Here is a 17,042-nt window from a genome sequence, read left to right on the forward strand (position 1 = left end):
ATTGACAGGGAAGAGGGGGAACAGGCCTGGCTGTGTGGAGCTTCAGGGCTCGGCCAACTCAATAAAAGAAAGTTGACCGCTTTCTAGTCAAATAATTCAATTGACTGAAGGAACCCCCCTCCGGCTCAGGAAGCCACTAAATTCAATATACTCGCGAGTGATCGAACCAGAAGCGGTTTAAATATGGAGGGAAATACATTCGGTTTCTGCACTTCACGAATACAACATGAGCTCATCGACGCAGCGTCGCGTGTCTCATCCCGTCCTGCAGTCCGAGAGCGACGCTCCGCCTGATCGTCGGTATCCTCGACATGGTGGTGGGGGTGGGGGGGGGGGGGGTTTGTACGAACGCTCGGTTGATGACTCACGCGCTTTGCACATTACTGTGACTTTGAACGCAACACCAGATATTACAGCTCCCGGTGTCTACGAGGGCAGCGAGGAGTCATCCACTCAGCTTCTAATTGAAGTGACACTCGCGGGGACGCCGGCGCATGGCGGGGAGATAAGAGACGGTTTCGACCGCCGATCAGAGCAAAGAAATGGAAAAGCACATTTCGGCACACAGCGAATGAGCTCAGAGAACATGACGGAGGAGCCGGACGGTCAAAACTGTGACGCGCTACGAGCGCGTACGTTACGGGGCTTGTGGGGGCAGAAGGTAGAAATACAATAAAACCAATAAATGTTATGATATGTCATCAATTTAGAAGTGACCGTCGTGCCAATGTGGATGAATACGTATCGCAGAGTGGAGGGAAATAGGAGTAAATATGTGCCGCGTTTAAAGGAGTTGCATTTTAAGTGCAGACTCGGTGGCAGGTTAATTTGTATGGAAGACCTATTAGATACTCCTGTAACCAGGAGTGTCGCCATGGCAACAGGCAGCTCAGGATGTTGCAGGTCTTTCTTATTTCCTGTGATAGCACACACGCGCGCTCACACACACACACACACACACACACGCACGACTTCACATGCCAAACACACACAGGCATGTTTGCGCCGAGGCAAAATCCTATTGTCACCTTGAAATGCATCGCGCCAATGCATCGCCGCTCTGAGGGGGGGGGGGGGGGGGCTGCGTGAAGATGCAGCTCGCGAAGAAAACCCGCGGTCCCAAAGGGACTGAATTATACACAGACGAGAGAGAGAGAGAGAGAGGGAGAGAGAGAGAAAAGGTGGGCGAGCAAACAGCAGCTCATTAGGTGATGTAGAGCAGGGGCCGCTCGGCTCGCTCGTCAAATCACACACACCCCGAAATAGACACACATTTAGACCGCGGGTCTCCAAATGAACACGCGTCATATGACAGACCCGGGTAAAGATGTCTGAATAATCATATTTTTAGACCTCCAGACCTCCAAGTTTCTGTTTTTCTTTTTTTCCTTCTTCTCGTGAGTGAATAAAAAATCATTAAAAAAAAAAAAAAAAAATAAGTCACTTATTTTGTGAGAGAGCCCCGAGGACGCTGCACAGGACCCTGGAGCCACCTTCAGGGCTCCTGGAGACACCTCAAGGTGCCCTCAAGGACTCTTGACCAACAGCAGGCTAGCAGTGCTAGCCTTCAATAGCAATGATCATAAATAGCCAAAGTAGTGTCTCGGTTGCTGAACATACACGTCGGAGTCCATTCATTTGAACTTCACAAGTAGATGTCGGGCAGTTTGAAATGTGTTCGCTTCACTTTTTCAAGGCCATGTGCATTCTTCAAACCTTGTGTGGAGCGAGCCGAATGAGCTTTTGTAAATATAGAACTTGAAATTAAGCCTCCGCAACGCCGCGACCCCCCTCGGCCCCTGCTGCTGTCAGAGCTCACACTGTCACTAACTGCACTCTGTGCAGAGATAGTCTCATTTTGGGAGAAAAAAAAAAAGTGATTGTAGAGATAAAGATAAAGATAAAAGCTAAAGCCTTCAGATCACGGTGTTCCTGTAGAGTTATGAGATATGATTGACACCACTTCATGGGGCAGAATGGTTTTAATCTTCTTCTTTAATCTTAAAAAAATCAAATATACCTATTTCAAAAAAAAATGAAATAAAAGCAGCATTTGCTTTAATTGTAAAACTTCATATACTGTTCAACTTCTGATGTCATTTGAGGACGGCTCATTTGAGTTCGGGTGGGGCTGAAGAGAAGTGTTCGTTCCGACAAAACAAATCTACTTGAGACAGCGATACACGTTTGTATACACACATTACTGAGTGACAAATATTGTTTTTTTTTTAGCACCTTTTCTCGGCGCATACAGATAAGTGAGAGCGAGAGAGTGAGAACTCCTTCACGTCTCTCCGGCAGGAAGTGTTCCGTTTTTCAAAGGTCATCCTTCGCATCTCGACAAGAAATGTCAGCTAAAATTGGATCGGGAGGGGTAAATGAATTAATAAATATATAAACAAATCAGCAACTAAGGCATCAAAGTGAACCGAATGCCAAAAGACAGGAGGTGAGGACGGGGCATTGATTATTAAATTTAAAAAAAAAAAAAATTAGCGGTGTGGAAAATGAATTAGAAAGCCGGGCCCGCTCCGTTTTCCCCGGGCCTGGAAGGACGTAGACCCACCAACAAACATCTCCACACAGACCTCCTCTGCTTTCACCGCGCCGTGAAACAGACAGGGTTGGCGTTCAGTCACTGAGCCGCCCCCGATCGTCTCCAGACACTGCTCATTTGAATAAGGAATTATGTGATTCACATGAAATTTTCATTAGGTCGGGGTGGAAAATATGTGCTACGGCGACGGATGTATCTGGGCGTTAATATTGATGGCGGCGGCGGCGGCTGCTCCCCAGCCGGAGGGCGACGAAGTGAATGCTAAGCCGAAAAAACCCGGGTTTGCTCCTCTGCAGAGGAGGTGCGACTCCTCCTCCCTCCCTCTTTAATAATTCTGTTTGGCACAGGCGCCGTCGGGAGGGCCGGGCTACTCCAGAGGGTTGGCTAATTAGTGCAGCATCACTGGTGGCTACTGTCTGAGTGTGGGGGAGCGCCGCAGATTGACATTCAGGACCACGCCGAGGAGAACCAGACAGCCACCGAGCGCCGCGTCGCAACGGATCAGCAGCGCGGACGACCGGAAGCCTACCCGTCGTCTGCCAGGCTGAGGAGAGGCGGCTAATATTTGCCGCAGCGCCGTAAACTGATTGCTTCCTTTTCCATCTTTTTTTTTTTTTCATCCAGCTTTTTAAAAAAAAAAGTTAAATCTAGTTTTTGGACTTGATTTTTTTATCGCATTTTGTATCAACCGCGGATGGATGGATCTTGACTCGTTACGAGTGACGCCGGCGACTGTAAGCCGAGGAAAACAAAGCTAGAACAAAGTAGAACTTTTCAAATAGCACCGGTGGTAATCTGGAAGAAGAAAATAAAAGTTGTTTTTCTTCCGTTTTTAAAACGCTGACATTTTCGAGAAGGTAGTGTTCTCCCACAAAGCAGCCATGTGCAGTTTAAAAAGCCATGTTGCATTAATAATATACAAGGTAAAAGTACTTTAATCTAGGCCATCTCTTGTTGAAAACAGGAAAATGACGCGTGCGATTCAGCGAAGAGTGCGTCATGGATTACTTAAAGGAGTAAATACGGTATCACAGGAACTGCATTCAACGCTGTTCAATGAACAGACTCCTTCACTCGGCTTCTTCTAGAAAAGATCCTTCTTCGCCTGGAAACGAGGGAGATTATATGTCTCAAAGACGTTGTAATGTATTTAATGTCGCCAAAGGTATTCCCAAAATAAATGCAGAGGATGAACCCTGAGAACTCTTCCAGAGCTGAACGGCCACACGTCAAACATGTGAGGAGGACAAGTGTTATAGCTGCTGATAAGATCTGCTCGTGCAGCACTTCAGCGTCTGCCTGCTAACACCCGGAACTTATTTCATGCTCTTCATCCCACCCACTGCGACCGAGCGTCTCGTGATGCGCCCGGTCCAAAGCAGCATCCTCCTCCGCACAGCCAAAGACCTGCATGCATGCTGCCTGAGCGCACGTGGAGATGGAGCATCTGTGCGTTGATATGCATGTTCAGAGCAAAGCTTCTGTCAAAGGCTGATGGAAAAAGGCTCATTGGAGATATCTTAGCCTCCTTGGTTTGACATTATCTGGGGGAAGGGGGAGATATCTCCCTGGAATTCAATTCACATTTCAATGTAGATGACTGAGAAAAAAAGAAGAAAAAAACACATGGAATAAATCGTATCACATCACATATATCTGATGCTTTTATCCAAAGCAACTTTCATTTTTGCTGTAGACACAGCAACGAGGAGCAATTCAGGGTAAAGTGTCTTCCTCAAGGACACGTTGACATGGGTCAGCAGAGCCGGGGTTTGAACTCCTGACCCTCTGATTGAAAGACTGGAATGCTAAACGCTGAGAAACAGTCGCCCCAAATATCACGTGGGTCCTAAAATATATCTCATCTTTCATAAAACTCACGCACAACAACATGACATGTGTACGTCCTCACATCCCTCTGCACGCGTGTGTTTTCTCTCAGTCTGGCTGTTGCTCCACCTCAATGTGTGGATGCTTGTGGTATTGTATCGCAAACCACGTCTCTCTGTTCGCTGCTCAGGTTCTTTGAGAAACTCCTTCAAAAACGGCGCAGTCTTTTCAACCCGATCTAATTGTAGACGCTTGTATAACCGCTGCAGAAATGAGCCTCTCGCTGAACCGTGGTGAAAGGTGCGGCCGGGGTTAGAAATGAATTGGTGTGGTAGATATTTGTACAAAAATGAAGACAAGCTGAAAAAGAGACGGGACACATTTCTGGTTTCCATGCCCACCCACCCTGACCTTCACAGGTTTAGCACACTGAGCCGCGCCGCTCTCGCTGCTTCCTGAATGGGGATTGGATTGGAGGAAAATACAGTGTGCTGCAGAATCATCCCATGAGAGTGTGATTCCACGGGGCTGGATCGCGAACGCGTGTCTCTACATGACTTCAGTGGCTACCGAGCGCATCCTGAAGGTGACTGTGTGGAAGATGAACTACGAAACCGTCTCAGTGTAATGATGATGCCTCTATCTCAGTGTTTCTCTACCATTTTTGAGCCGCCGCACATTTCTTTACGGACAAATAAACACACGCAAAGTTACAAAATGTCACATTGTTGCATAATACAGCATATATGGTAGGTAAATATTGCACTACTTACTGGCACGGAAGAGTATTTAATTACTACGCCAGCCACTATTTTGCAGGCTCAGACAATTCAACAATGGAAAATGATTATTAAGTGAAATTGGACATTTTTCCCACGGCACATGACGATCTCTCCCGGCACACGGGTGTGAAAACTGCTCGATGTGACCTTCAAACTTCGAAGGAGACCATCAGCGAGAAGATTGGCTGCTTCTTCAGAGTTTTTATTACCGCTTGTCGTCGGGTTGGATTCCACGAAATGCAAGTGCCCCGTCGTAGCTTTAGAGGGGGTTAAAGTTCAAGCTTTAAACAAAAGCTCCCAGACAACGCTGTGGTAGCGAACTGTCAATCACAGAGTAGCCCCGCCTTAAAGCGTAATATTAAGCGAGAAATAATTTTCTCATTGACTTCTATACAATGAGATTTCCTTTTTTCAACCGGAGGAGTCGCCCCCTGCTGGCCATTACAGAGAAAGCAGCCACTGTGAGGCTTCAGATCGTTGATGACAGTTATGCAAAGAAGCTACAGATCATATTTCAGACCAATAGGCTCAGGACTGACACAAACAGACAACATATTGTCTTCATTTTTGATTTTTTTTCATCTGTTTGTGTCATACGACGTCGGGAATGCCGGTGAGAGTCAGAAGTAGTGTCAGTGTTGTCGGTGTCTTGTGTTGGTGTCGTATAGGAGATGTCGATGTCAGTGGACCTTTGGTGCATCTCATTCCCGTTCTGTGTCTCCCGTAGCGTCCTGTCATCTCCGTCCTGTCTGCTAGCAAAACATAAAGGCATGAAATAAATCTCATTTTAAGATAAAGCTGCTCTTATCAACATATTGCATGAAATGCCGACATGCATCGTAATCATGCAATGCCGCCAAAGTCAACACGATACGGAGACTCGAGCCTCCCCGAAGGATTTTCAGAAAACCTCTTTTGCCTTACAAAAGAGGATCAGCTGTTCACTTGCCCTTTTTCTGATTTGTGCTATGAAAAAAAAACAAACTATTTCCTTTTATGTTTGGACTGAAAAATTGCACATGATTTTGGCAGAACTGTAACATGGGGACACTTTGTATAAGACGCGGAGCAGAAGCTGACAGGCGACTCAGTGATTGCCTCATTTGTTTACAGTCATTTCCCAAATGTCTAAGAAAATCAATGAGGTAATGATTTATTAATGTCAAAATGTGGAACATAATTATACAATCATATCCCTCCCTCGTTACACATTCAGTACACGGCCTGTCATCCGGCGCCTGCGTCTTTGGGGCCGATCACGAGGTAGGAAACAATAACCTGTCATGGCGGGTAAATCTTCAGTTACTGCTCGTCCTCCGGAGGTTGTTTTCTTTCTGGTGAAACTCGTGTTAATGCGGAATATCTTGTTAATAATTCTACACTTTGGAATTATTTCCTGGATGAGACCTAATATATAATTAGTAGTAGAGCTGAAACATCCAATTAAACCTTTTTTTTTGTCGATTTTGTTTTATTTGCGTCTATTTTAATTAATTTTGTTGCTTTTCTTTGTTTAGGAATACAGTAATATATATATATATATATATATATATATATATATATATATATATATATATATATATATATATATGATATATACAAATTAACCTTTTTTAATGATATTTATCGACACAATAAACGTAATTTTCCTGCCTGGCGTGAACAATAAAGTTCTATCAAATGTATTATATAATTATTCAATTCTATCAAAAACATGTTTATGTCCTATTTCAAACCCGCTCTCGTGTCAAAACACCTCACGTTGCTCTACCACCGCACCACGAGGACAAGCTGTAAATCGTGAATGTATAAATACCAATAAGCACGACTCGCTCGTGCGTCTTCCTGATGGATGTGCTTCAGCGAGACATTGCTTGCGTAGCATTATTGACACAGGAATAAGAGGCAATGTGCTTAAAATCCCCTCCTTAGGCGGTTCAATCACTGGAAATACAAAGAGCGAGATCCATAAATCGTGTCGGAGCAACCGTATGGAATTCATTTCATCAAACCAGCCGAGGAGAAACTTCAAACGGCCACCTCTTCATTATAAATGGGAATAGTATTCGCAACCAAATCTGCATCAAGCATAGGTAAGAATGGCTCTGGGGAAGAGGGATAAAAATAGTCAATTCTTTAATCTCAGAAAGATCCTCTGGTTGTAGAATATGTGTGCATGTGTCACGCTAATCTCGCAGCAGAATTCCTCTCATCTGCCGTTAAAGCGGTTTATTCCCCCTCCGCTGCCGAGCCGGGTTAAATAACATGAAACTGGGACTCCGATCAAAGCGCCCTTGAGCAAGGTACATAACCCTCGGCTGTTTTAATGAGTCCGACTGTTTGTCAAACGTATGAAGGCAGCTTCGGATGACGAGCGGCAGAGCGGCGTGCATCACCGGTTTTTCGAGGATATTTTCGCCTGATTTTACGCACAATTTGGACCAAGTGCAACGGAGAAAAGTCCGGAGATCGCGAAGGCAACGCTCCACGAATCAATAACTATTTGAGAGAAGACGACTTTTGTCTTCAGCTTCATAAATCCTGTAAACAAAATGCCTCGTGGTGACTCGGGGAATTAATAACAAGCCGTAATATCTCTCACTTTCATTGCAGCAACGGCTGCGAGTGACGTGGAATGATTACTTTTAATAAGAGGCCTATTCCTGCCTTTTCTGTAGCGTTTCATGAATCCTGCTTTCAGTATAATAACGCCAACAAATTAGTCTCCCTGTAGCGCCATTGTTTGGCTGACTCTAATCTCTTAAGAGCAATTTTGTGCCGTTTCTGAGTTAGTTGATAGCAAAGCGTGGCTTGATGAATGCAAAAAAGGGGATGACGCGAAAAGGGTTCTCACGAGCCAACGGGAAAGGTCCAAAACCACTGAGTCACCGAGGCAGGTTAGCGCATCAGGAACTGGGATATACACTCCTGCAATATCATCCGAGCGGTTCAGTATGTCAGCGCAATTAACGACAGACAATATTGTACACAGCCGCTGCTCGAGAGGGAGAGACGCGAGTCGCGGTTCCGAGACACAAGATAACTGAAGCCTTTAAGCCACGACTCTGATTATTTTCCTTTTTCTCAGATGGAAGATGGAGATGTAAAAATCGACCGAGCAATTGAATGAAAGTTGTCATTAATCTAATGAGACAAGCCGAGACAGCAGTGCCACCGGGCTGACAGCACTGCCACAGGTACGCGTGCATCTTTTCGCCGTGATTCGGATTGCGTTTCGGTAATCAGGCGGATGAAATATGCCGAGCCTCAGACAAAATGGCGACGCAGAACACGTCTTCGCTCCAGGAGAGAGAAAGCAGTGGCGGGTTACGCGCTGGAGCTTTCTTTTTTCTTTTTTTCCTGGCATTGGGCCACGGTTTCCCACGGAGAGAAGTTCCCTGCTGGTTCAGCCGAGGGCACAGGCGGCCATCTTGTTCTGGCCCGCTGCTTTATGAAATGCCTCTTGCTGAAATCAATAAGAAATGTTAAAGTTGATTAAAACACCAATAAAGACACCCAGGAGACGTTTTCTAGAAACATGTTCAGCCTTTCTTCAGGCCTTTTTTTCTCAGAGTGCTTTCCCAGCGAACAAGCAGGTCAACAGAGCGCGATAACAATAAATATGTTCAATCGTTGGGTGTGTTTGATAAATAGTGAACTATCCGCGTAATGGAAGAGCTTTTCTCCCTCTTTTGTTGGGGCGGAGGTCATTTCTGTTATTGAGTTTAAACAATCATTTCCATCCGCGAAGAAAGTCAAGTGTAAGACATTAAAGATGGCCGCGTGTCTTTTGCTTAAAGCAGCACTCAATGAAACTGTGAATAAGTGAGTGAGTGAGTGCATCTTAGTCATAATCCTGAGATTTCAGAAAAATAGCTGAGGCATTCTCACCATTTGGACCTCAATCCAAATCCCCTGCAGTGTGGAGCGGGCCAGTCAGACCAGAGTGCAACACATGGTGCTTCTGCATGTGCCCATTTGTAATCCCACAGTCCAGAGGACTGAGGGAAGCATTGTCTCAGTTAATTAAAGCTTTTCCACAGAGCCGCAGGTTTGGCCCCTGCGTCCGTCTTTGCCAAAATGATTGTTTCTCTCCACCAATAACAGAGGAAAGACTGCCACGGGAGCTGCAAGACAATGGACATAACTCTTAAGAGCGCCGAAAGCTTCCGCAATCAAAGCTCTCATGGCCTCGATGTGGACCTGGGGAATCCTGTGCAGCTGTCAGAAGCAGCAAAGGTGAACTATTGGAGAAAACTCAGTTTTTACTGGCTCAACTCCAAACGTCCAAGAGAAATGGTCGTCCTCAGAAGTCATTGAGAGAGAGGGAAGGGGTGGAGGGTGGAGGGGAGGGGGGGGTTGTGAAAGAGTGTCTGTAGCTGCAGAACACTGAAAAACAGAGTTTAAAATCAAGTTTGTGTTTTCTACTTTTACTTGAATACTTTTCCCAACAACATATCCACAATATGTGGTAGCGGCTCTGTAAGGCGAATGCACAGACATGCTTTGAGCTATATGCTAACATGCTAATGTTAAGCCCTTTAACATTTACCAACGCAGCCACCTCAGCTTAGCATCTTATCACGTCCACGTTTGGTATTTAGCACTAAACATGAAATTCAGATGCGGCTGATGAGCACGTCGGGAGCTTTGCTGGTATTTGGTGCTAACAAATGCTAACGTGCTGATGCGAAGCCCTTTAATATTTACCAATGCTTAGCTTAGCATCTTAGCTTGCCAACGTTTTGTAATTCCCACTAAACACGAAACACAGATGAGGCTGATGAGCATCTCGGGAGCTTTGCTGGTTTTTGGTCGTAAAACAAAACTGCGCTGGATGAAAAGCAGAGAGATCACCAAAGGGAATTTCACACATTAATGTGTGAAATGACCAGCAGACCAGAAATGTTACTTTAGTAAAAGCAAAGAGTTATTTATATGTATAAATAATTAATGCAGAGAAATGGCTCCATCAGGTATAATGGGGTCATTATACCTTAAACATTATACTATTATGTCGCTCATAAGTGCATTAATTTCAAGTGGCATTTAACTGCTGTGCTATATCTAATTCAAGCCATACACTTATAGCTGTCAAACAGCTGTTAAAATGTATTAGAGGTACCTAAAGCCACCCGGCGCCTGATTTTCCAGAAAAAACTTAAACTTAATATTCTTAATTATCTATTATAAAAAATGAAAGTAACTGTTAAATTGAAGCGCTTACGTAACTCTGTGAACTTGATGCAGCGACCGTAACGTTTCATTGAACTCGTGATAAGTTCCCCTTGACAAAGTCGGATTTCACTAACAAACACATCCACGTCGCCGTGAGGCTTCTGGGAATCCAACAATGTCCTGATGAACCCTCTATTTGTACCTCAAAAGGTAGAAAATGGCCGTAGCTCTTCTTCTTTTTTCGCCGGCAGAGTTTTTTGAAGGCAGAGGCTTCCCTGAAGGGCGAATGTTTCTGCGTCCGGCTCGTAGAGCACCAGCAGAAGCTCCTGAAGATTTAAAGCCGTAACACGCAAACATCCAGCAATGTTTTCCCACAGAACAAGTAACTTTTCTATTTTTGAACCAAACAACAGGTTTTTTTTTTTACTAAAACACCTTCCCAATATGTCAAAGCTTTGTTTTGCAGGGATTTCTGTTGCGGATTCGGATCCCTTAAGTGCTAACCTTTCCAAAAAGTTGTGTTATTAGTATGTGGGATGTTGTCAAGGCCCTGAACCACGGAGTTGGAAAATCTCGGGGTACCGCTCCAGGAGGGATTCTTGGCAAATCTTTCTCATAATCCTGCTGGATGTTCATAGTTATGACCAAATCTGTTATCAAAGTTGTTGTGTTATTTGATATCATTTCAAGTATTCGAACTCATTCGGGGTTCATATGACGACTTGAACACGGGGGACAAGAGGGACGGAAGGGAAAACGACCCCAATTGGGGCCGACTGGGTTCAAAAGGATAAATGTACAGTCAATATATTCCCATCACTGTAAAAACTAACTTTTTCACCTAACGCAGCGGACATTTTCCACATCTTCACATTTTACATCCCGACACTAATGCACAGCGGGAAGTTACAAATGTGGAGACTGTCTTGTAGCATAGCTGTGTTTTGTGAATATTTTGTCCCTCATCAATACCCTAACAGCAACTTCCTGTCCAGTCATTTGAATGCGGCGTCAGAAGATGAACTCTCGAGGCGTGTGCTCGCTCGCTCGCTCGCTCGCTCGCATCAGGAACGCGATGCCAACGCCACGTCAGCGTGAGACATTGCCAACCGAGCGCGGCTGCCAGCGCTTTATAGTAACAGAGAACCTTTCATTCATGTCAAAAGGAAGCCATCTTTCTCTCTCTCTCTCTCGCTCTCTCTCTCTCTCCGTGGCCGCGGCGTAGCTTAGCATCTGGAGACGCCGTGTGAGCATCGGTTACTGTGGAAACCAGGAGGCCATGCAGCTGCGGCGGGAAGTGAATTGTTTTTAATTACACTTGTTGAAGCGTTTCTGAGACAAAACACGGATTACTGTTTGAGAGAGACGTACGTATGTAATATAAATACGATCCCCTCATTACGTAGAGGGTCATGTCATGAGATGAGCTCCACGTCTCTTCACATCTAGCGGGTTTTTCTGTCAGACTCCTGTCTTTCCATCATGAATTGTTCCTATGGTGATGCCACACAGCCGATGAGAGACTCGGTGAAGCGTCTGCTCGGTGCCGTCTTCCTATAGGATGTCCAAACAGCTTGTTAAATACAGCAACATGTGAGAGCACGAACGCCACTGGCCCGGGATGTCAAGCGTGTACGCTTTAGCGCCTTTCAAGTTTTTTTTGTTTTTTTTGTACAATCTGATGGATGAAATTTTTCCCGTCGCCACTCCTTCCTGTTTCATTAAAAGAAGAAGAGGCAAAAAAAAAAGGAGATGGAAAAAGAAGAATTGAATCCGAAGAGAGGTTTCTCCTTGACAGCCGAAAAAAAAAACACCGGGCTCAAGGACACGCTCCTTTCCTGTGCTTCACTTACCAACACAACCATGCAAATTTATGGAAATGTAGGTATGGGCTTGGGGAATGAAGATCTACCGCCGAAGCATCTTAAGATAATGTGTTGTTATCGTGAAAAAGTGATGGCCTGCCACCGACACCCTTGGCAACAACTGCAGCAGACATATAACATGGATTATGTATGGTGGAGGAGGGGGGGGGGGGTTCAGGGCAAGGAGATAAGGTTATACATGATACAAGTCATCTATACGTTGACATTGGTATCACAATGTACTCTGCCATGGACGTGTGTCACGTTGGTGAAAACGCAAAATGGAGCTCGGCTGCAGTAATCGCATTGATGTGGGTGTGCGTCGTAATCCGTGTACTTTTTTTTTGTTTGTTGCAGAAATGAATGTAAACAAGATGAAAGAACACATGTTCATGGCATCCTCTCCCTCCCAGCGTATCACATGCGTCCAAATCAATCTTTCACAAACTGCAGTGGTGACAGACAGCGGTCGCAGTCGTCACCGCACCACAAACATTACAGAGACGCAACAAGGTGGCCACTCTGAAAATGAGTCAGTGTAAATTATTTCAAGCCGGGCAACACCTCTGGAATTCGATATTACAGAAATAATTATATGAATCCAACGAGAGGCATTTTATAAAATTCACCATGGAACTGTATCAAAATGAATAATATTCCAGAGGCAGTCAATTGGAAGTAATTACTTGACCAACTCCCACAACAATACGGAGAATTGCCTCAAAAGCATAACAATAGCAGATTAAAGCGGTGGAAATAATTTACTCTGGTCCCGCAGTCTGACGCCAAAAGAAATACTAAATATGAAGGCATTTAGAGGACTTTAGTGAAAACACTAAGAGGGATTATTAAAGATGGCAGTTAACACGGACATCAAATGGCTCCTCCTCGCTGCACTCGGTCAATTTATTCTCCGAAAACAAAGAGTCTCCTTCCGAGCGGTCAGTAAATAGGAGCAGATTTAGTGAGCAGCAGCTGTTTGTCAGCTCAACCAGAGTTGTCGTGTCTAACATCTGCACAGCTGGCAGCTTCTCTGACGCCCGCGAGCCGAATGACAATGATGAATTCAGGTGGACGGACCTCGCGCTTCTGAAACATAACCCGAGCAGGTGACATCCAAATCACGGGCGCTCCCCGCCAGCAGCAGAATGAGCACGGCGACGTTCAGGACATGAAAAACGTCTCCGCCGCCCAGCCGGAGAGAGCTTCCTCCCGGCTCGGTTACAGCTGGCGCCACTCAGCGGGCCGCGGGTCGGGCCGCCTCGCTCCATTAGCCGGGAGGATGCATTTATCCTTTCATCACGCCGCACTCCTGCAAACAATAACAGCATACGCCTCGCCGCGCGCGGCGCCCGGTCGGGGGCGGCGGGCCGCGGCCAAGTGGCGTCTCCTCGGCGTCACCCGGTAACGAGTGATGGTTTTCAAGAAGCGGGGGGGAGAAGGAGGGCGGGGGAGGTAATCACGTCGACTCAGGTGCGAGAGGGTTTGAAGCCCCCGCTGCTGAGCGCGGCGGAGGCAAAGGCGGGCGGAGAGACGATGACGCGGGGACGCGAGATGAAAAGAGGAGATGATGATGACATCACCGGGGAGGGAATTTAGCATTTGGAGGGGTTCATCTTTCTTTCGTCTCACAATTGAAGCTGTCAACTTTTTGTTTTTGTGGAGACAAACAGTAACGACCAAATAAGGGCGTCACAAACTAAATAACAAACTGTCTTCACCTTTTTGAAACCGTGCGGGAAAATCATCCCACGCCCAATTTAAGTCCGAGCATGCCCCAAAATACGTAATTTTTCCACAGTTTTTTGACTGAAAGTCCTTCGTAACATGCTAATGCGTTATTTTGTTGTGTTTTTTGTTGCAGATTCCGATTCTTTAGGTCTGAATCTTTCCAAAAAGGTGTCTTATTGACCGCTCTTGGAGGCATTTTTGAGGGAATGTGGCTCATATCATACTGGATGTTTATAATTATTATCAAAATCTCTTTTTTAAAAGTGATTTTTTTTGCAGATATAATGTTTTTTCCCCAAGACTTTGCTGAACAAATACAGACAATAAACACAAGTATTGAAATGAATTTGGGGGTCCTACAACGACTCAAACACAGGAGAAAAGAGTCTCGAGACACAATTGGTTCCACAGTTTAACTATGAAAGCAACATATCGAATACTAACAAGCACAATAGCACAATGGGGTTTTCCTCCGGCCGCTGCACAATGCAATGAAAATTGCATTTAGGTATATAATCCAAACTTAATGCCATGAACAGGTATCTAAATAAACTCACTCCCCCTCGTCTTAAACAGCTGCACAGGTGCTGCAACCGTCTCACAACACGAGGTCGCACTCTCAACTAATTCAAGATCTGAGGCCATTGAAGTTTGTTTTTTTTCCCCCCTCAGAACTCAAATACTTTCCAGAAACGGAGCAAATCACAAAACAAGCAGCGTCGAAATCAAACCGCGGCAGCCCTCCGGTGCAGCAGCCCGCCAGCCCCTTTGAGCTGATGCAAAGCGAACTTGAAAACACCCCCGACCGGGGGTCTGTGTGGTGGAGCGGGGGGGGGGGGGCAGCTGAGAAGGTGCTGAGGTGCGTATGCGGTGTGTAACACCAGGCCGGGGCTTTCCTGGATGATTGCCACTGCCGCGCAGCAGCTCTCAGCATCTCCCAGCATCCCCCTCTGCCGTGGCTGTCATACACGGCCACCTGGGGCTGCCATCTTGACTTGTTTTGACGACGGCTGGCTGAGTGGAAGGAGGAGCAGGGGCAGATGGTACCGTTAAACTGGCAGGGGTGACGTGGCTGGCATGGAGCCGGGCGTCCCCCCGCGAGGTCTCAGACAGCAGGAAGCCACCTTGACCCAGCCGTGGGCTGCCAGAGCTTAATTCCCATCGCCCCCCCCCGGCCGGAGACAAAGGGCCGCGGGGCCGCGCAGATCCGGGGCCCAGCGAAGACAGTTCAGACAGCGTCCCCTCGGTCAGTGGTTAGCACGCTGCCAAACATCCCATTAGGGATAATTCTGTGCGTCTGAGTTCAGTTTTTCTGTGCCACTAAATGCAACAAATAACCTGATGACTGTGAGCATACTAATGTGATTTTCTTTTTTTAATGAAGAGGAGGCTGTGGGGAAGCGGCAGAGGGAAGGAAAGGTTCATGCGCAGGAACCTTAACAGGAAATGGATTCGGGGGAAACGAGAGCATCGGCGTGTTCAGGCTCGATAGCGGCTCTGCTGAGGCCAGTGCTTCTCAAACTTTTTGTGAATGTTGTCGGGGCCCCACCGCCCCGACAACGCTGGAACAAAATGGTTTTGAGACTCCTCCATCCGTGCTTTTTTAATTAATAGATTAAAGAAAATGAAAATCCCTTTCAAGTAAACCAAATTGCTCCATCTGACAGAAACTAATAACATCCCCTTTGTTAAAACAATGCAAATAAGGTTATATATGTGCGAAAAATAACTCACATTTGGCAAAAAGATCACCAAGGAAGCCGGTTGGATCCCTGTTTTCTCCCCATAGTTTCATGTTGAAGTGTCTTTGAGCAAGGCACTGAAGCCCCAGAGCTTCACAGCAGCACGAAGCTCCTTCATTACTAAAGATTGTCAAATGCAGAGAATAATTCCCCCACTGTGGGATTAATAAATATATTTCTTGAAGAATCGGCATCTCCCCCCGCGCCCCACCTGTAATACCTCCGCGCCCCACTAGAGGGTCGCGCCCCACAGCTTGAGAACCACTGGCTTAGACACAGAAGGTGCTTTGAGCTAAATGCTAAGGCGAGTACGGCAACGGGCTCGCACGTTGGCTTCGTGTCCAAGCGGCCGAGGCCTCGCCGCCGGGTCTGAAACCCAAAGCGACAACGCAGTCAGTGACGACATTTGGTCGTCCGCAGAGCCGGGCCGCGCGCAAAAAAGTGTGCGCGGAGCCACCGGCTGCGTCGGGTGAATGCAGTTACTCCGCGTTTCAAACAGGAATGCCAGGACACAGTGGCAAGTTGCTCCCCGCTGGAGTCACTTCCTTAAGGGAAAGAATGAAAAACAGGCCAATGAGGAGGGAGGAAAAAATCAATTCCTAGTCCATGTCAACCCTACCGGATGCATCCCCCCCCCCCCCTATGGTGGTCTTATAGGAACTATTTGTTTTCTTCTGCTTGCTTTACGCTGAGGTGTTGAGTGTGAAGCCAGAGAGCACAGACGCAGCCTCACGCTGCGCAGGAGGAAGTGTGGGGAAGCCGGCGTGTACTTTCCCACAGGAACACCATTCAAACCAAAGGCCAGAGCGATCCTCCGCAGTCCGGGTTCGCCAGTAAGCCGACTGCGAAGCCGAGGAAGCCGATGCCAATGTTTCGCTCTCCGCTGACACGACTAAATTAAAGTGCCGCAGCCTCTTTTTCTTTAACTCCTTCGGGTTTAATTGGATCATCAGCCGAGCAGATTTAGTGACAGTCAGAGCCGAACGGCTGGCATTAAACCTGCACCTGGAAAACTTCGTTAAATATCGAAAGATAGAGAGAAAATGGAGATGTTTGTCAAATGGACTGGCGACACTTCAGTGAAAAAGGAAGTGTTGTTCAAGGAAGACGTCAAATTTTTGGTGTTTGAAGAGGAATCTGCATTCTGATGCACGACCCAAAAATCCTGCAGGCAAAAAACACCTTTTTTTACGTAAATCTCCAACTGCTTCATGTCCTGTTCATGTTCCGCTGTATTAACAGTGACGTGAGGTACAAGAACAGAGGGGTGCGATGCCCTCATCAATCATATCCACGACACATTCATCTCTGACTGACTTACAAGTGGATTAACGTGTATTGTTGTTTGTGCGGCAGA

At 46.3% G+C, this 17,042-nt stretch overlaps 1 protein-coding gene across 5 annotated transcripts in view; it reads right to left on the bottom strand.

The window, feature by feature from the left end:
• Nucleotides 1–17,042, bottom strand: part of ntrk3b (neurotrophic tyrosine kinase, receptor, type 3b) — a 158,792-nt gene that overhangs the window by 96,097 nt on the left and 45,653 nt on the right. The window lies entirely within an intron of this gene.

Source organism: Clinocottus analis, unplaced genomic scaffold (genome assembly GCF_023055335.1).
Source record: "Clinocottus analis isolate CAN_PGR_092001 unplaced genomic scaffold, fCliAna1.0.p SCAF_1, whole genome shotgun sequence".
NCBI classification, from domain to species: Eukaryota; Metazoa; Chordata; class Actinopteri; order Perciformes; family Cottidae; genus Clinocottus; species Clinocottus analis.